General features: G+C 42.0%; 1 long non-coding RNA gene across 1 annotated transcript; it reads left to right on the forward strand.

The window, feature by feature from the left end:
* Positions 1–1,936: 1,936 nt before the first annotated feature.
* Positions 1,937–9,833, forward strand: LOC133647954 (uncharacterized). Its single transcript, XR_009825812.1, has 3 exons — positions 1,937–2,020; positions 6,721–6,952; positions 9,381–9,833. It is a non-coding gene; the product is annotated as an uncharacterized LOC133647954 (long non-coding RNA).
* Positions 9,834–21,235: the final 11,402 nt, after the last annotated feature.

Raw genomic sequence — 21,235 nt, forward strand, 5'->3', positions numbered from 1 at the left:
CCATGGCCACTGCCCAGTTAGCTCACACACGTCTTTAAATCTCTGGATTGATGAAGTAATGTGCTGATCATTCTTACTGGGGACCCTGGGGAAAAATAGTTAATATGGTTCATGGGGATCAAATTTAAATAATTTTGCACAATTCACACAAATTTGTACGTGAAAACTGAGGACCATTTAAAAAAAAAGTTCAAACAAAACAACTTATTTTCGTATCCCATTAGCCGACATGTCCTGCAGACAAACCACCTTCGTTATGGGGACCAGGTGGAAGTGATTAACTATACACGGAAGAAGTGTGAGCAGAGCAGCGAGTGCAGTACCAGCTAAAGCCCGATGAGGGGGCTGCTGTTCAAATGTCTCACACTCAAACTAACCAGTAAACATGTTTTATGGGCCAAAGCTTGAAAAGCACTTAGGCATCTTCAGAATGGATCTGACTATCATTTCAAAAGGTTTCCCTTTAGGGGACCTGTTTTTTTGTCCCCATACCATCAGAGGTCCCCTAAAGCAGTGGTCCCCAACCACCGGGCCGCGGCCCAGTACCGGTCCGTGGAATCGTTTGGTACCGGGCCGTAAAATAATTTAAAAAATTTAAAAAAATAAAATAAATACAAATTATTAAATCAACATAAAAAACACAAGATACGCTTACAATTAATGCACCAATCCAAAAAACCTCCCTCCCCCATTTACACTCATTCGCACAAAAGGGTTGTTGGGGACCACTGCCCTAAAGGTGACTGTGTAAACAGAGCGATGTCCCCATTAAATAAGCATTGCCAGAACATACACACACACACACACACACACACACACACACACACACACACACACACACACACACACACACACACACACACACACACACACACACACACACACACACACACACACACACACACACACACACACTAGCCCTATTGCGCACTCACAGTTTGAAATTACAGCCAGGTCGCTACAATGATTAGGAATAACTAAAATCCACGTTGGTTAATTTCCTTGGTGTGTAGTGGAAATTTGGACCAATTGGCAGTGTGGACAACGCTGTATACACTTCCTAAATGTTTCAAACCGCACATCGCTTGTCCATTGCTTTCTGTGGACTCATATTTAAACTAGATACTAGAAAAATGTTGTAAACAGGCTAGAGACCCTTAAAAAGCACACAAAGTAGCGCAGTAGCTAAAAGCATCACGGCTCTGCTGACTGAATTAGCACCGGAGATGAACAAGAGATGTGCTACAAGGCACAACATGGCTGCCATGGATGATTTGATTTGATTTTTATTAAGGATCCCCATTAGCTGGTTGCCTCAACAACCCACTAGTCTTCCTGGGGTCCACAATTCAATACAATTACAAGTAAAAGCATATAATTATAACTACACAATACAGAAACAAATAAAAGCATCAATAAAAAACAAGCAAACAATTTACAGTCACAGAATAATAATTACCATATAAATATAACTACACAATATAAAACAAATCATCAATGAGCAAACTAATTTAAAAACTCAGATAAAATATTACTCTCTTTTTAAAAACCTGTTTACTTTCAATGCTGGTGAGAATTCGAGGCAGATGAAACGCTTGTACACTGAGACAAAGCATATTTTTATTCAGTCTGTCATGGAAAAGTTCTTACAATGAATGGGTGGTAAATCTAGCTTCCACTGTATTAACAAAAATGAGGTCCAACTGTAAGTAATTAGTGTGATTGACATGGCATTTATTATTAGTTGCTGCTCTTTTGTTTTATTTCCTGTCCAACACTGTTATTTTGTTTCCACTTCCTGTTTGCCTCCATTTGCCGTCAGTTGGCTTGTCTGAGCGCTGGCTCCCTCACCACCTGTCCCTGATTAGCAATCAGGATTCTTTCCCTACGCTTCCTGGGACTCTTTTGCCTTTCCGTGCACTTCCCTGCGCCATTATTTTTGTCAGCACATTTTAGCCTGCACATTACCTGCCGCCTCTGCGTCCTGGAGTCGCGACAAACGCAGCCGTGACTCGAAACGGTAAGAAACCATCACATATTTCACGTTAGTAAATGCGTGTGCGCACACGTTGGCAGTGCGGAGGAAGCAGATTATCCAACTTCCACAGACACTGTAAGCCTCGACAATCAATAGAAATATGCGCAGCGCAAATAAAGGCAAGAATGTGTTTGGATTAGAAGCAGGAAAAGAGACAAGGTTCACTGCTTGTCAATGACGAGGAGCAGCTTTCATGAGACAGGCCAGAACAGGTTAGCGATTATGAGTAAGAGCGGCGTGGGAATTGAGTGACTTGTTGCTTTCCTGCACACTGACACTCAGGCGTCAACGCGGCTAAAGACGCGCACGAGTGACGGGACTATTGAAGGTAGGGGACACAAGCAGGATGGATTAGAGCTGGGAGATGTGGAGGGAATCTGTCATCAGCAGAGCTGCAGGTGGTCCAGAGGTCCAGGCAGGCCATTCAACCCCGCCAGGCGAGAAAACAAGAGCACTTTTCAGCTGGGACCAGTCTGATATTTACCCTGGAATCAGATTCTCTGCAGCTTCTCGCCTCGCGTCACATTATTGTTGTCCACACACTTTCACTCGTCCCGCTGGGCCTGTGCTTGAACAGCGGGGATTATAATGGCTTCTCACGCAGCAAGAAGAAACACCATCTTCCTTTTACAATGGAAATCATAGCCGTGTGTATGTGTGCATTGTGTACTTGTGTGTGTGTGTGCATAAAATCGATGCTGTTTTACCTTCCTTTCTGTTGATAATCTGTTCCAAAAGGTCAACACACACACACACACACACATATATATATATATATATATATATATATATATATATATATATATATATATATATATATATATATATATATATATATATATATATATATATATATATATATATATATATATATATATATATATATATATAACATCACATGGACAAAGATAAGACCTTCTGGAGGAAAGTTCTGTGGTCAGATGAAACAAAAATTAAAACTGTTTGGCCACAATACCCAGCAATATGTTTGGAGGAACACCAAACCTACCGTCAAGCATGGTGGTGGTAGTATTGTGCTCTGGGCCTGTTTTGCTGCCAATGGAACAGGTGCTTTACAGAGAGTAAATGGGACAATGAAAAAGGAGGATTACCTCCAAATTCTTCAGGACAACCTAAAATCATCAGCCCGGAGGTTGGGTCTTGGGCGCAGTTGGGTGTTCCAACAGGACAATGACCCCAAACACACGTCAAAAGTGGTAAAGGAATGGCTAAATCAGGCTAGAATTAAGGTTTTAGAATGGCCTTCCCAAAGTCCTGACTTAAACCTGTGGACAATCCTACCAAAAGCGCCTTATTGCAGTGAAACTTGCCAAGGGACATGTAAGCAAATATTAACATTGCTGTATGTATACTTTTGACCCAGCAGATTTGGTCACATTTTCAGTAGACCCATAATAAATTCATAAAAGAACCAAACTTCATGAATGTTTTTTGTGCCAAACAAGTATGTGCTCCAATCACTCTATCACAAAAAAGAAATGATTATTAAATTATTGGAAACTCAAGACAGCCATTACATTATGTTCTTCACAAGTGTATGTAAATGTTGTGGTTTACAGAGGGAGATGACGGCAACAGACACCAGGGGGAAGTAATGTTCAACAATTTATTATATATATAGTTAATATATATATAATAATAATAAACAAAACTAATAAACTATAGAATGGTGTGTGTGACAAAATCCAAAAGGGAATGGGTGACAGACTATGTGTAGTATTTAACTGGAGCGTTTTACCGTAAATGTTGGAGGTGCGTGTTGAGAGGAGCGGTGCTGTCCGACAAGGGCAAGGCAGGCAGGGTTGTCCAGGGGCAGAAGCGGCGTCGAGAGGCAGGAAAGAGTCGTCGTAGTCCGGGGGCGAGCGAGGAGTCGAGAACCAGGAAGCACGAGGGAGGCAGGGAAGATCCAGGAGCGCAAGACGCACAGCTTGACTCGGGGATACACACAGGGAACTGCGGGGTGAGGGAGGACACGACAATCAACGCAGGGAAAAATACAGTGATCAGGACAGAAGGCAACTAGGAAGCTGGAGACGAGATAACGGTACCCCAACAGAAGGTTATATTCCGGCCCGGCATGGCAGGTTGTGCGGGCTTATGAAGGCAGCTCGCTCGTCGCTGGCAGGTGCGCTGATTCCCATTGAATGATTGCAGCTGGCGGCTGCTGCAGGGCGGAGATGCGCCCAGCGCGTCCCTGGATGTGCGTGGCCGTGGGCGTGTCCCGAGGTGCGACAAGCAGAGCGCAAGTAATATATATATATATATATATATATATATATATATATATATATATATACTGGACTCTCACTATATATATATATATATATATATATATATTATATATATACAAACCCCGTTTCCATATGAGTTGGGAAATTGTGTTAGATGTAAATATAAACGGAATACAATGATTTGCAAATCCTTTTCAACCCATATTCAATTGAATGCACTACAAAGACAAGATATTTGATGTTCAAACTCATAAACTTTATTTTTTTTTCGCAAATAATAATTCACTTAGAATTTCATGGCTGCAACACGTGCCAAAGTAGTTGGGAAAGGGCATGTTCACCACTGTGTTACATGGCCTTTCCTTTGAACAACACTCAGTAAACGTTTGGGAACTGAGGAGACACATTTTTTAAGCTTCTCAGGTGGAATTCTTTCCCATTCTTGCTTGATGTACAGCTTAAGTTGTTCAACAGTCCGGGGGTCTCCGTTGTGGTATTTTAGGCTTCATAATGCGCCACACATTTTCAATGGGAGACAGGTCTGGACTACAGGCAGGCCAGTCTAGTACCCGCACTCTTTTACTATGAAGCCACGTTGATGTAATACGTGGCTTGGCATTGTCTTGCTGAAATAAGCAGGGGCGTCCATCGTAACGTTGCTTGAATGGCAACATATGTTGCTCCAAAACCTGTATGTACATTTCAGCATTAATGGCGCCTTCACAGATGTGTAAGTTACCCATGTCTTGGGCACTAATACACCCCCACACCATCACAGATGCTGGCTTTTCAACTTTGCGCCTATAACAATCCGGATGGTTCTTTTCCTCTTTGGTCCGGAGGACACGACGTCCACAGTTTCCAAAAACAATTTCAAATGTGGACTTGTCAGACCACAGAACACTTTTCCACTTTGTATCAGTCCATCTTAGATGAGCTCAGGCCCAGCGAAGCCGACGGCGTTTCTGGGTGTTGTTGATAAAAGGTTTTCGCCTTGCATAGGAGAGTTTTACCTTGCACTTACAGATGTAGCGACCAACTGTAGTTACTGACAGTGGGTTTCTGAATTGTTCCTGAGCCCATGTGGTGATATCCTTTACACACTGATGTCGCTTGTTGATGCAGTACAGCCTGAGGGATCGAAGGTCACGGGCTTAGCTGCTTACGTGCAGGGATTTCTCCAGATTCTCTGAACCCTTTGATGATATTACGGAGCGTAGATGGTGAAATCCCTAAATTCCTTGCAATAGCTGGTTGAGAAAGGTTTTTCTTTAAACTGTTCAACAATTTGCCCACGCATTTGTTGACAAAGTGGTGACCCTCGCCCCATCCTTGTTTGTGAATGACTGAGCATTTCATGGAATCTACTTTTATACCCAATCATGGCTCCCACATGTTCCCAATTTGCCTGTTCACCTGTGGGATGTTCCAAAGAAGTGTTTGATGAGCATTCCTCAACTTTATCAGTATTTATTGCCACCTTTCCCAACTTCTTTGTCACGTGTTGCTGGCATCAAATTCTAAAGTTAATGATTATTTGCACAAAAAAAAAAAAGTTTATCAGTTTGAACATCAAATATGTTGTCTTTGTAGCAAATTCAACTGAATATGGGTTGAAAATGATTTGCAAATCATTGTATTACGTTTATATTTACATCTAACACAATTTCCCAACTCATATGGAAACGGGGTTTGTATATATATATATATATATATATATATATATATATATATACTCAATTAAAAAAGCACGACTGAGTCAGCAATGTGTGGGACTCAGTTCCGTGGTATGATATCATCATCATTGGCGGTCACTCGAGCGAGTATGACGATCCTCCTGGTAGGGGGGTATCCCTTTATGGAGGATGCCTGTGCTAACTTTGTTAAACGTGGGGAGACTGGTGCACACACAGTCATCACCCGATCCTTGACAGATCCGGATCAGGGTCCAGTGGCATGGAGTCCAAGACGACTGGGGACCCTTTTCTGCTGCAGCCTTCATCCGCCATCCCAGCCGTTGTGACGCTCCATAGGGTTAGCAATCATCCTCCGCCTGTTCCACCGTTGAGGTCTTGGGTTGTTATTTCCCCATACCTGGGCCCACATGGATGTGGGGGTGCCCTCTTCCGCCATCGGTGGTAGTTCTTACATCTACCGTCTTCCGCCTGCTCCGCCATTGAAGTCTTCACCGTATCCCTGGCTAGGGAGCAGTTAGGTACTAGGTCTTTGCCAAGGGCCACCTGAGGTAACAGTAGTAGAGGGGTTAACCTCCTAGTGCCCCAAAGACCCCATAGAGGAACCTCCACTGCCGGATGCACTTTAACGTCATGCCCAGGACGTGGTATGATAGGTACTAATGTGTCCAAATCAAAAGTGAGGTTTACAAAAAACCAAGGCACTAAAATAAAGCTACACTTCCTCTTTCCCCAGCTTATCCAGAGGTGACCCATGGATGAGTGAATGCACCGCTGGGCCAAGATGCTCGGCTCCATCATAAGTGTCACTAAAGTTGGGATGAGTGTCTTCTAAGGAGTGATGAGACGAGCCTCATAAAGATGACGGAGAGCTGGACGTGTCGCCAGCCCCTGCCAGGAAACCCCAGTGATTAACGAGAGCCGGGACACCTCCGCTAATAAGACTCATCGCTTTAATTGGCTCCATGGTATAAGAGTGTAATGGCCCCAAGTGCAGATGTGTGTGTATGTGTGTGTGTGTGTGTGTGTGCGTGTGTGTGCCATGCACGTGTCTGTGATTAGTTTTCCACTTGTGTGTGAATGCCAGCCAGCCTCATTAGAAAGAGAGCACTTTGATAACAGCCCCCCCCCCCTCCAATAAGAAATCATTCAATCTGTGGTTAAGTGTCGCATGCACAGAGATACCAGGGTTAGGTTATGTCATGTCGTGCGATACGATGATCCTTGTTAATTACGTGACAGGACAGACGGCCAGGTGCTTTAAAGGCTGAGCAGGTATGACTAGGGAGAAAAGAAGGGGGGGGGGGGGGGGTGAGTCCAGAGGAGAGAGAACAGGCACAGTACAGGCAGAGCTGGTCCTTGTTAGCACACAATTCATCAGTTTTGGGAGGTCAGGGTTCATGCAGCCCTGAGGGGGCGCTGTGTGACCTCTCACCTCTAACCCACGACCCCCGAGCCAGCACCTGGAGCCGAGGTATTTCCTCATAACATTTACTTGCAACATTTGCTCTCCAACAACACATTTGTGAGCAAACGGCTCTTTTTTGAGGGTGTGGGTCATGTTGAGCGTTGAACTGAAAGGGGATATTGTACCTTTGATATTGTACTTGGGGCGCTGTACTTTTCTGTACTCGGGACATTGTATATGTCAGGTTGTACATGTCGCATTATACATGTGACGTTGTACATGTCAAATTGTGCATGGAATGTTGTACATGTCACATTGTACATGTTGCATTATTCATGTGACATTGTACATGTGACGTTGTACATGTGATGTTGTACATGTCACATTGTACATGGGATGTTGTACATGTCACATTGTACATGTGACGCTGTACTTGTCACATTGTACATGTGATGTTGTACATGTCACATTGTACATGGGACGTTGTACATGTCATATTGTACATGTGACGTTGTACATGTGATGTTGTACATGTCACATTGTACATGTTGCATTGTACATGGGATGTTGTACATGTGACATTGTACATGTCACATTGTACATGGGACGTTGTACATGTCACATTGTACATGGAATGTTGTACATGTCACATTGTACATGTCGCATTGTACATGGGATGTTGTACATGTCACATTGTACATGTTGCATTATTCATGTGACATTGTACATGTGACGTTGTACATGTGATCTTGTACATGTCACAATGTACATGGGATGTTGTACATGTCACATTGTACATGTGACGCTGTACTTGTCACATTGTACATGTGATGTTGTACATGTCACATTGTACATGGGACGTTGTACATGTCACATTGTACATGTGACGTTGTACATGTGATGTTGTACATGTCACATTGTACATGTCACATTGTACATGGGATGTTGTACATGTGACATTGTACATGTCACATTGTACATGTGACGTTGTATATGTCACATTGTACATGGGACGTTGTACATGTGACGTTTTACATGTGACGTTGTACATGTCCCATTGTACATGGGACGTTGTACATGTCACAATGTACATGGGACGTTGTACATGTGACATTGTACATGTGACTTTGGACATGGGTTGTTGTACATGTCACATTGTACATGTGACATGTACATGTGATGTTGTACATGGGACGTTTTACATATCACTTTGTACATGTGACGTTGTATATGTCACATTGTACATGTCACATTGTACATGTGATGTTGTACATGGGACGTTTTACATATCACTTTGTACATGTGATGTTGTATATGTCACATTGTACATGTCACATTGTACATGTGATGTTGTACATGGGACGTTTTACATATGACTTTGTACATGTGACGTTGTATATATCACATTGTACATGTAATATTGTGCATGACATGCACAATAAATAGTGCAGAACTGGGAGTAGATGGCACGTAGGAAGGAGGTAAAGAGGTCGCTACTGATGCCCCAAAGAGGTCAGCGTGAAATATGTGGCTGGAGTCTGAGCGTGAGCAACGTAAACATCCTCCTAAAATAGTTTGGCAACATGTTCATCCGTCAGCGATGTCGCATTTGCTGCTTCATCGCAGCAAAGCAGGTTAGCGGTGTCAAACATGAGTCCAGAGGGGCTTGGCCGCACTCTGACTAGTTTTACACAGCAAGTAAAGCTCTTTAGTTCCATTAACGCATACGGCAACAGTTCCTCGTTAACAGGCGCTGCAAAAACACTTCTTCACCGATCCCAGCACATTTAATCACGTCTTCCACACTAAATGTTGGATGAGTAATGTGCTGTGTATATGCACCACCTCACTTTCTACCTAACTAACCAACCTAGCAGCCAAACTTGTCCTCGGTGTCATTGGGGCGTTTGGAGCCCACAATTTCATGTCATCATCTTTTTGTTGGAGGTCCCAATGAGGTCCAAATTCATGTCTGTGTCTTTCTGTAGCTATCCAGATCCTCGCCAAAATGTCACGGCTCCTTCATTTGCCCAGGTGGCCCCCTGCATGCCCTTTCCTAGCCGCTCAAAGGCTGCGACCGTCATCAAGGGCAAAGATGGAATCTTTGAAGAAGTGAGAGGATCTGTTCTTATAAAATCATTAAGCAGCGTAGTGGTCTCATTATTGAGACTTCCGTCTTCCAATAAGCGTTCCTCTTCCTCTCCTGGAACACATCTTCCTGTGTGCAAGACAACCACAGGAATATAAGTTATTTTTTAATTTCAGTTTTATTTAAGTCTTGTATTTAATTTGTTTTCCAGTATTTGAAATGTTCTTACTGTGTTCTGTGTAGAGCAGGAGCGATTGAACTTAGCTGGAATTTAGGTTCAGGTTCTGACCTCCAATAAAACTCAACGTACATCGTTGTCGCGGGGACTGGTCCAGAGGCCGAGGGCCACCTGTAGCATTATCAACACAACAACACAGCGCTGTGTTGTACAGCGGGCTTGTGGAACTGAATTGGGAATGTCTTCCAAATTCCAATCCAATTCCATGAATTTGAATTGAATTCAAACTGTTGTGGAATTAAAAACCATGAAATTGCAACTAATAATTTTGGTGTGTTCCAGAATCTCACTTTACACTACATTACATACATGATTACACAGCACCTGTCATGACAGTTATTAGTTTTTGTTTTATTTCCTGTCCAGCTCTCTAATTTTTGTTTCCACTTCCTGTTTTCCTGGTAGCCAATCAGGATGCTTATAATGTCATTATTGCTTTCTGAACTGGGCTGGATCATTTTTGGGTTGAGTCATTTTTTTTTTTTTCAACCCCCCCCCCCCCCAATTTGTTTTGTTGTACCCACTCTAATAAGATAGTTTTAATCTGCACTTAGCCTACTATATCTGCACCCTGGGGTCCAGACCAAAAACGGCAACATAGATTGTAACAGAACCTCATTTAAACGGAATTACAGCAAATGGAAAATGAATCATGGAAAATTTAAAATAAAATCATCTTTTATAAAACAAACAGTTCAATTTGATGTATTATAACTTTTAAATTAATGGCAAAAATACTTAATTTACTTCATTTATACACAAGCTATGGATATTATATCAGTAGAAAAAACTGCATTTAGTTTAGACAATAATGAGTCATATTTTGGAATATGGGATCCATTATTTAAATGTGTTTTAAATATTAAATTAACCTAAAATATGACTTCTTTTATCTTTGTGGAAAATATTGGACACAGTGTGTTGTCAAGTTTTTGAGATGTGATGCAAGTGTAAGCCACTGTGACACTATTGTTCATTTTTTAAATGTTTTTATTTATTTTTGTATAAATGACTGTGATGATAATGTCAATGAGGGATTCCTAATCACTGCCATGTTGGAATTCTTATTAATATTTATACTGTTGTTGATATAATTAATTTTTGTTTGACTACTTTTGGATTGTTTGTGTCATGTTTGTGTGTCCACTCAATTGCTCTGTTGATTGCTATTCTGAATGTTGCTGGGCCGGGTTTGGTTTTGGAATTGGAATTGTATTACTATGGTATTATTGTGTATTATTTTGTTGGACTGATTAATAAAAAAAACAACAACTACTTCATTTCCAAAATGGCAGGGATTTGTGTTTAATTGTAGTGTTTAACATAGTTATTAGTATTCAAGCCAAAACCTTTGTTAAACTTTACATGACATTACATTAATGTACATCAGAGCTATTCAAATTTTTGTACTTTTTGTATTTAGTGTATTAGATTCAGCAACTAGTGTTTGGATCCCACTGTACGCAATATCTGAAGAGCATGGAAAAAAGCATTTCACTGTGGTGTACTCTGCATGTGACGAATAAAACCTTGAACCTTGAACCTTAAACGTGACAAATTATTCTTGTTTGCTCAAAGAAAAGTATTGCATTAAATCTACTTCCTGTAAGTCTAATTCAACATCCTGTTGGCGGATTCATTTCACTTCAAATCCCTCAAACAAAGTAAATGGAAATTCCCAAATTGGGAGTTTTGCACGAGTCTGCAGGACAAGCAGTTTGTGTTTAGATAGCAGTGTGTTTAGAAAGTGTTGCCGTCTATTGGCAGCACTTTTCAAAAGTTCAACCCCCGACACCCCAAAAAAGTAACTTTCTTCCAGGTCACTCCCGACAATCCCCAACACTTACGCTTCAACTCTGACCTTTCAACCCCACCAAAGATGCTGACCTTTTTTTCTGCCATAGATCCTCATTTCCTGTGAAGACTTTATTCATCTTCGCTGCCCGAGTCACTCAGTTGGTGAGAAAAACATCTTGGGAGCGTTCCTTGACTCGCTGATTGACAGTTTGCAAAATGAATGCTGGAGGCAAACAAGACAAGCAGAGACACACCCGCGCGACTCCATCTGCCTCGCTCTCTTTCTCGGCTGCTTCCGACAGCGCCTTCTCTTCTTTCCGCCCGCCCCTCCTTCCTTTATTTATGCCTGCAGAGCCACTTTGTTGTGCTTTTAGAGGCTGGCTGTGTAGTTGAAGCAGATGCTGAGGCTGATATTCCCAGATCCTGCAGCAAGAGGAGATAAGAGCAGATTTAGGCCAGAGTGAAGGAGCATGGGAGTAATTGCCAATGCTTTGATGGCGAGGCCCTTCTCTATCCTCACAACAAGTCATCTTCACCTTTAACTACCTGGGCTTTATTTGCCAAAGGTGCATTCACAGCCCAAACTCTCTTGGTCAGCAAATAGACAAAATGGCTGTTTGCTTGAAACTTTTTATTTCCTTTAAAAAAATACAAAAAAAATCTAAACCTAAATCTGATGATACACATGTTGAACTACATTAGGGAAGGGAGTCATATGGCCCCTTTCCTGGGTGGATCTTGGGTGAGAGGTATGAGGGGGTGTAATCTTTTTGCAATGCAGCTTGCTGAAAATGATGGAAAGCGCCACTCCAAGATGGCTGCGCTTCAGAGCAGCGGCTTCGTGCGAGCGCTCCTGGAAGTGAGGGCAAAAATACCCCTCAATTCAGTCAATTTCATGGCTGGCTCACAGCGTGTTCACTCCGTGATCACTTACGACCGACTTACAATTCTGGATGTGGAGAGATCGGGCCATTTTGGGCTGATAGATGCGTGTACGATGGACCTGCTCGCTAGCTTGGGAATTCTTCGCGAGCTACATCCAGCAGTGGCCTTTGAAGCAGCGGCGTCGACTACCAGCGGAGACGGTCAGCGAAAGAGACGTAAGCGGTGCGCTCGGAAGCAGAAGCGGGGGTGTCGGGCGGGGCTAACAACAAAGCTAAATGCTTTGTTGCTAGCGGGGCTAACGAAAAAGCTAAATGCTAATCCACAAAGAAGCGCTAATAAGGAGTCTGTTAAGCTAGAACTAGCCAGCGCCAGGCTGGATAATCCCTGCACACATAGCAATTCTTCTAGAATAATATACAACTCACATAATGTTTTTTCTGCGTCAGAGGTGGACATGCATTTTACTGAGGTGGCAAACAATCTAAAAATTCCTGTCATATCAATTCCTAGATATGGTCGAAATTATTTAAAGTGCACTATGCATAATAAACGTAACATTATTAATATTGCTACTACGGATACTTTCAACAAAAACTCCTCAAAACAGCCCACTACCTATAATATGGGCTTTTTAAACATAAGGTCATTGTCTTCCAAAACGTTATTAGTTAATGAAGTCATCAGAGACAACAATCTTGATGCCGTTGGTCTAGCCGAGACCTGGCTCAAACCAGACGAATTTTTTGCGCTGGGTGAGGCGTCTCCTCCTGGCTATGCGGGAACGCATATTGCCCGCCCCATTAAAAGGGGTGGGGGTGTTGCACTAATATACAACAAAAACTTTAGCCTTACCTCGGACCTAAATAATAAATATAACTCGTTTGAGGTGCTCACTATGAGGTTTGTCACACCGCTGCCTCTCCACCTGGCTGTCATCTACCGCCCCCCTGGGCCCTATTCGGACTTTATCAATGAATTTTCAGAGTTCGTTGCTGATCTAGTGACGCACGCCGACAATATAATCATAATGGGAGACTTTAACATCCATATGAATACCCCATCGGACCCTCCATGCGTGGCGCTCCAGACTATAATTGATAGCTGTGGTCTTACACAAATAATAAATGAACCCACGCATCGCAACGGTAATACGATAGATCTAGTGCTTGTCAGGGGTGTCACCACCTCTAAAGTTACGATACTCCCGTACACTAAAGTAATGTCCGATCATTACCTTATAAAATTCGAAGTTCGGACTCATTGTCAACAAACTAATAATAATAATAATAACTACTATAGCAGCCGCAACATTAATACTGCCACAACGACGACTCTTACTGACCTACTGCCTTCAGTAATGGCACCTTTCCCAAATTATGTGGGCTCTATTGATAACCTCACTAACAACTTTAACGACGCCCTGCGCGACACCATTGATATTGTAGCACCGCTAAAGCTAAAAAGGGCCCCTAAAAGGCGTACCCCATGGTTTACAGAAGAAACTAAAGCCCAGAAATTATCATGTAGAAAGCTGGAACGCAAATGGCGTGCGACTAAACTTGAGGTTTTCCATCAAGCATGGAGTGATAGTTTAATAACTTATAAACGCATGCTTACCTCAGCTAAAGCTAAATATTACTCAAATCTCATCCACCTCAACAAAAATGATCCTAAATTTTTGTTTAGTACAGTAGCATCGCTAACCCAACAAGGGACTCCTCCCAGTAGCTCCACCCACTCAGCAGTTGACTTTATGAATTTCTTTAATAAGAAAATTGAAGTCATTAGAAAAGAGATTAAAGACAATGCATCTCAGCTACAACTGGGTTCTATTAACACAAATACGACTGTATATACGACGGACATTGCCCTCCAAAATAGTTTCTCTCTCTTTGATGAAATAACATTGGAGGAATTGTTAAAATGTGTAAATGGGACAAAACAAACAACATGTTTACTTGACCCAATTCCTGGGAAACTTATCAAGGAGCTTTTTGTTTTATTAGGTCCATCAGTGTTAAATATTATAAACCTATCACTTTCCTCTGGTACTGTTCCTCTAGCATTCAAAAAAGCGGTTATTCATCCTCTACTCAAAAGACCTAACCTCGATCCTGACCTCATGGTGAACTACCGGCCGGTGTCCCACCTACCGTTTATCTCGAAAATTCTCGAAAAAATTGTCGCACAGCAGCTAAATGAACACTTAGTGACTAACAATCTCTGTGAACCTTTTCAATCCGGTTTCAGGGCAAATCACTCTACGGAGACAGCCCTCGCAAAAATGACTAATGATCTATTGCTGACGATGGATTCTGATGCTTCATCTATGTTGCTGCTTCTTGATCTTAGCGCCGCTTTCGATACTGTTGATCATAATATTTTATTAGAGCGTATCAAAACGCGTATTGGGATGTCAGACTTAGCCTTGTCTTGGTTTAACTCTTATCTTACTGACAGGATGCAGTGTGTCTCCCATAACAATGTGACCTCGGACTATGTTAAGGTAACGTGCGGAGTTCCCCAGGGTTCAGTTCTTGGCCCTGCACTCTTTAGTATTTACATGCTGCCGCTAGGTGACATTATACGCAAATACGGTGTTAGCTTTCACTGTTATGCTGATGACACCCAACTCTACATGCCCCTAAAGCTGACCAACACGCCGGATTGTAGTCAGCTGGAGGCGTGTCTTAATGAAATTAAACAATGGATGTCCGCTAACTTTTTGCAACTCAACGCTAAGAAAACGGAAATGCTGATTATCGGTCCTGCTCAACACCAACATCTATTTAATAATACCACCTTAACATTTGACAACCAAACAATTAAACAAGGCGACTCGGTAAAGAATCTGGGTATTATCTTCGACCCAACTCTCTCGTTTGAGTCACACATTAAGAGTGTTACTAAAACGGCCTTCTTTCATCTCCGTAATATCGCTAAAATTCGTTCCATTTTGTCCACAAGCGATGCTGAGATCATTATCCATGCGTTCGTTACATCTCGTCTCGATTACTGTAACGTATTATTTTCGGGCCTCCCTATGTCTAGCATTAAAAGATTACAGATGGTACAAAATGCGGCTGCTAGACTTTTGACAAAAACAAGAAAGTTTGATCATATTACGCCTATACTGGCTCACTTGCACTGGCTTCCTGTGCACCTAAGATGCGACTTTAAGGTTTTACTACTTACGTATAAAATACTACACGGTCAAGCTCCTGCCTATCTTGACGATTGTATTGTACCATATGTCCCGGCAAGAAATCTGCGTTCAAAGAACTCCGGCTTATTAGTGATTCCCAGAGCCCAAAAAAAGTCTGCGGGCTATAGAGCGTTTTCTATTCGGGCTCCAATACTATGGAATGCCCTCCCGGTAAAAGTTAGAGATGCTACCTCAGTAGAAGCATTTAAGTCTCATCTTAAAACTCATTTGTATACTCTAGCCTTTAAATAGACTCCCTTTTTAGACCAGTTGATCTGCCGTTTCTTTTCTTTTCTTTTCTACTCTGCTCCGGGGTGGACCGCTAGCCTGTCCATCAGATGGGGACATCTCTACGCTGCTGACCCGTCTCCAATCGGGATGGTTCCCGCTGGCCCCACCATGGACTGGACTTTCGCTGATGTGTTGGACTTTCACAATATTATATCAGACCCACTCGACACCGAGGATGTCGTTGTGGCTTGTACAGCCCTTTGAGACACTAGTGATTTAGGGCTATATAAATAAACATTGATTGATTGATTGATTGATACACTGCAACTGATGTTTTTTTTTTTTTTTTGATTGATTGAAACTTTTATTTGTAGATTGCACAGTACAGTACATATTCCGTACAATTGACCATTAAATGGTAACACCCGAATAAGTTTTTTAACTTGTTTAAGTCAGGGTCCACGTTAATCAATTCATGGTAACTTCTAACTAAATTCATGGTGTGGTCTAGGGTTGTACGGTATACTGGTATTAGTATAGTAACGTGATCTTAATTAATCATTTTCGATACTATACCGCCTCTGAAAAGTACCGGTACGCCACCATATGACCAATGTATGATCCTGTAACTACTTGGTATCGGATTGATACCCAAATTCGTGGTATCATCCAAAAATAATGTAAAGTATCAAACAACAGAAGAATAAGTGATTATTACATTTTAACAGAAGTGTAGATAGAACATGTTAAAAGAGAAAGTGAAAATGATGGAAAGTGCCACTCTACACTGCAACTTATGGTGTGGTCTAGGGTTGTACGGTATACCGGTATTAGTATAGTAACGCGATCTTAATTAATAATTTTCGATATTATACCATCTCTGAAAAGTACCGGTCCGCCACCATATGACCAATGTATGATCGGATTGATACCCAAATTCGTGGTATCATCCAAAACTAATGTATAGTAACAAACAACAGAAGAATAAGTGATTATTACATTTTAACAGTGTAGATAGAACATGTTAAAAGTGAAAGTAAGCAGATATTAACAAGTATACTATTAAATCATTTTCTACCACTTGTCCTTAATCATTTTGACAAAATAATAAAACTGCATATGTCAGCAGCTAAATTAGGAACCTTTGTTTGCTTACTTACTACTAAAAGACAAGTTGTCTAGTATGTTCACTATTTTACTTAAGGACAAACTTGTAATAAGAAACATATGTTTAATGTACCGTAAGATTTTTTGTTCAAATAAAGCCAATAATGCAATTTTTTGTGGTCCCCTTTATTTCGAAAAGTACCGAAAAGTATCGAAATAATTTTGGTACCGGTACCAAACTATTGGTATCGGGACAACACTAGTGTGGTAAAAGTTGGAATAGCCGCAAAACACATTTTAAGATATCCAACACTGTTCCGCCGTCTGGCGGCTAAAGTGGATAGCGCACGCCCATTTTCGTCTCGTTTCATGTGTCAGGTAAACCACGACGGACGGGGCCGTGTGAATCCCCTTTCTACGGTCCATCTCAGGCAACTCATCTTCTTTTGTGTGCAACGTTCCTACGGCAAAGAGGATTCATTTGAGTAACAGGACAGAAAATAACAGTAGTGAGGTTTTAGCAGAGAATTAGCATTATTGAAATATAGAAACATGATATTTCACAACAAAAATGTAAATGAGAATACGATTGGACTCTGATTTTTGTGATAATAATTCAATTCAGAATCGATTCTTGATTCAATATGATTCTTGATTGGCATTATGTCTTCCATCCTTCCATCCTTTTCTACCGTGTTGGGGGGGGGGGGGGGGGGGGGGGTTGCCAGAGCCTATCCCTGCAGCTGGACAAGTGGCCACCTCATCACAGGGCCAACACAGATAAGAAAGACTTGGTATAAAAATTATTATAAAACCTTTTTAAAACAGGTATCAGATTACAAAAGCTCCTGCTGGTATGTGATTGTGCGACGTGTATGCATGTACCTTCATAAAAATGTATTCTTTAAAAAAAAAAAAAAAGTAAGCTATTCTTGGGAATTGAGAGTCGATTTAGAATTGTAAAAAGTAGGAATGTTGACTAGGATGTGAATTTATTATTTTAAGCACCTCTAGTAAAAAAAAATGTAGTGATATAATCAGAATCAGAATCAGAATCAGCTTTATTGTCATTACGCAGGGTAACGAGATTGAGGCCATTCCATACAGTGCGATAAAACAAGTGTACACTCTATACAGAGGGTGAAATGAATATGTACATGAATATCTACATGAAACAGGGTGGTTGGTGGAATGGGTTATTGCACCAAAGAGAAGGCAGTTATGAGGGTCAATGGGGAAGTCTGTTCAGGGTGGTTATGGCCCTGGGGAAGAAGCTGTTTTTTAGCCTGTTCGTCTTGGTTTTAATGCACCTGTAGCGCTTCCCAGAGGGCAGCAGGTGGAACAGGTCTGCTGCAGTGCAGCTGCCGTACCATACTGTAATACAGTAGGTCAGCAGGCTCTCAATGGACGAGCGGTAGAAGGTCAGCAGCAGGTCAGGCTTCAGGTTGTACTTCCCGAGGACTCTCAGGAAGTGTAGCCGCTGCTGAGCCTTCTTTTTTTTTTCCCAAATATTTTTATTGAATTTTGCAGACAATACAGCATGATGGATCATGGCAACAGCAAGTTGGAGTATCTGCACATTTTTCAATATGTAACATAATAAACCCCATCCCTTACAATACCCACCCACTTAATTCCCAAGGTAATTGTCGCCTAGTGCCCACAACAAATATAGACACACATGAATATATGCAAACTTAGCTTCAATCTAACAAACTATATTGAGGTAAATAAAGAGTAAATAAGGTAAAATAAATAAATAAATAATACATAAGATATACAATAAAATATAACTTAAAAGTAAATAAACACAAGGAATGAGGGTGAGGGGGGGGGGTCTTCAGCGGTCAGTTCTGTCTAAGTTGTGTTACTCGAATCGCTTGGGGTGATGTCAAGCTTCTCCCTAATAAGGTCCAGGAGGGGGCCCCAAGTTTTATGGAAAGATGCCACAGATCCTTTCTGCGAGAACCGAAGCTTCTCTAATTGCAGACACCGCAAGACATCTTGTATCCAACAGTTATGGCTCGGCGGAGACGCAAGCTTCCATTTAAAAAGAATTGTACGCCTAGCCAGCAGAGTCGTTAACGCAATGACATGACGAGCGGTTGCAGGTAAACCGTCCACCTGCGGAACGCCAAAAAGGGCAGTCAGCGGGCTGGGTGTTATTGTTCTATCAAGGGCCTGCCCGACAGTGTCAAAAATAGCCGACCAAAAACTTGAGAGTTTTGGGCACGTCCAGAACATATGCAAATGGTCAGCTGGGGATTGTCTACAGCAGTTACAAGCGTCGCTATGATTGGGGTATATTTTAGCCAGTCTAGCATTAGTGAAATGTGCTTTATGTAGTATCTTACATTGTATTAGGCCATGCCTAGCGCAAATAGATGATGAATGCACCAGCCTCAAAGCTTCTCTCCACCGCCCGTCAGGTATAGGTGCCCCAAGGTCATGCTCCCAGGATTCTCTGGCAGGTGAAGTGTTAAGTGGATTCAGAAAGCCGATTTCATTATATATTACAGATATCAAACATCGTTTGTCAGAGTCAAATGAGAGAAACCGATCAATTTCTGCTTCTGGGGGGCGGTTGGGAAAATGAGGAAATTGTTTTTTAATAAAATGCCTTATTTGAAGGTATCGAAAGAAATGTGTATTAGGTATATTGTATCTTGTTGACAGAGAAGCGAACGAGGAGAACACACCATCGTGGTACAGGTTGTTGAGGATTTTAAGGCCGTTAGTCGACCAGGTGCGAAACGCAGAATCAGAGCAGGCAGGGATAAAGATTAAGATTAAAGATTAAAGTACCAATGATTGTCACACACACACTAGATGTGGTGAAATTTGTCCTCTGCATTTGACCCATCCCCTTGGGGAGCAGTGGGCAGCAGCGGCGCCGCGCCCGGGAATCATTAGGCGGGATTGTTCAAAATCGGAGCACCGCTGGAAGCTTTGTGCAGGCCATGATGTTTCCTAAATTGAGTCCAAATTTTAATAGTATTTTTAACAACTGGGTTTAGGGAGGTCCCCAATGAACATAAGGGTAGCTGTGAGCAAATCACCGCGTGCAGGGAACCATTAGACGATGCTACCTCTATGTGAGCCCAAGGTGGACAGGCGGCTGAGGAGTCGCAGCGGACCCAGTACAGAAGTTTATTAATATTGCAGGCCCAAAAATAATTTCTAAAGTTTGGAAGTGCTAGACCACCCTCCGTCTTAGGGAGCTGTAGAATGGCTTTCCTAAGGCGGGCTGGCCTGTTTTGCCAAATGAAAGCAAGAAGTTGTTGATCAAGGCCAACAAACAATGATTTGTTGAGACATATGGGGATGTGTTGAAAGAGATATAAAAATTTCGGAAGTAAAATCATTTTTATGAGGTTAATGCGGCCAACCAGGGATAGGGGGAGGGCAGCCCACCTGGACAAGTCCGATTTACATTTGTCTAACAGTGCTTGAAAGTTTTTACGAAACAGCTCTGTGGGAGAATTCGAGACAAACACGCCCAGATATTTAAAACCGTCCTCCGAGATCCTAAAGGGGAATTGTGAGCGCGGGAGTGACCTTGCCAAATTATTCACAAAAAATAGTTCGCTCTTCTGAATATTCAGTTTGTACCCTGACAAACGACCGAACTGATCTAGAATCGATAGTATATGGGGAAGCGAGGACGATGGGTCCGAAACGAACAACAGAAGATCATCTGCATATAGGGAGAGCTTATGAACCCGACCGAAATGAGTGATACCCTTAAATTCCTCCGAATTCTTAAGCCAAATAGCAAGCGGTTCAATAACTATATTAAACAGCAAGGGTGAAAGTGGACATCCCTGCCGGGTCCCACGCTGGAGAGGGAAGTAAGCTGAACGGATGCCGTTAGTATGTACGGAGGCAAGCGGAGTCTCGTACAGGACTCTAACCCAAGAAATACATTTAGGATCAAAACCAAATTTCTCCATAATAAAAAATAAATAGCCCCACTCCACCCTATCAAAAGCCTTCTCCACATCCAGCGCCACCACAACCTCCGGAGTATCAGATGGCGGAGTGAGAACTATGTTCAACAATCTTCTGGTATTGAAGAATGGATGCCTCCCCAGCATGAAGCCTGTCTGATCGGCCGAAATTATTGAGGGCATCACGGTTTGAAGACGTGTAGAGAGAACTTTCGCCAGAATCTTGCAGTCTACATTCAAAAGTGAGATCGGTCTGTAGTTACCACAAGAGGTAGCATCCCTGTCTTTCTTAAGAAGTAATGAAATGGAAGCCTCTGACAGAGTCCCTGGTAAGCGGCCGG

The sequence above is a fragment of the Entelurus aequoreus genome, linkage group LG04, assembly GCF_033978785.1.
Source record: "Entelurus aequoreus isolate RoL-2023_Sb linkage group LG04, RoL_Eaeq_v1.1, whole genome shotgun sequence".
Taxonomy (NCBI): domain Eukaryota; kingdom Metazoa; phylum Chordata; class Actinopteri; order Syngnathiformes; family Syngnathidae; genus Entelurus; species Entelurus aequoreus.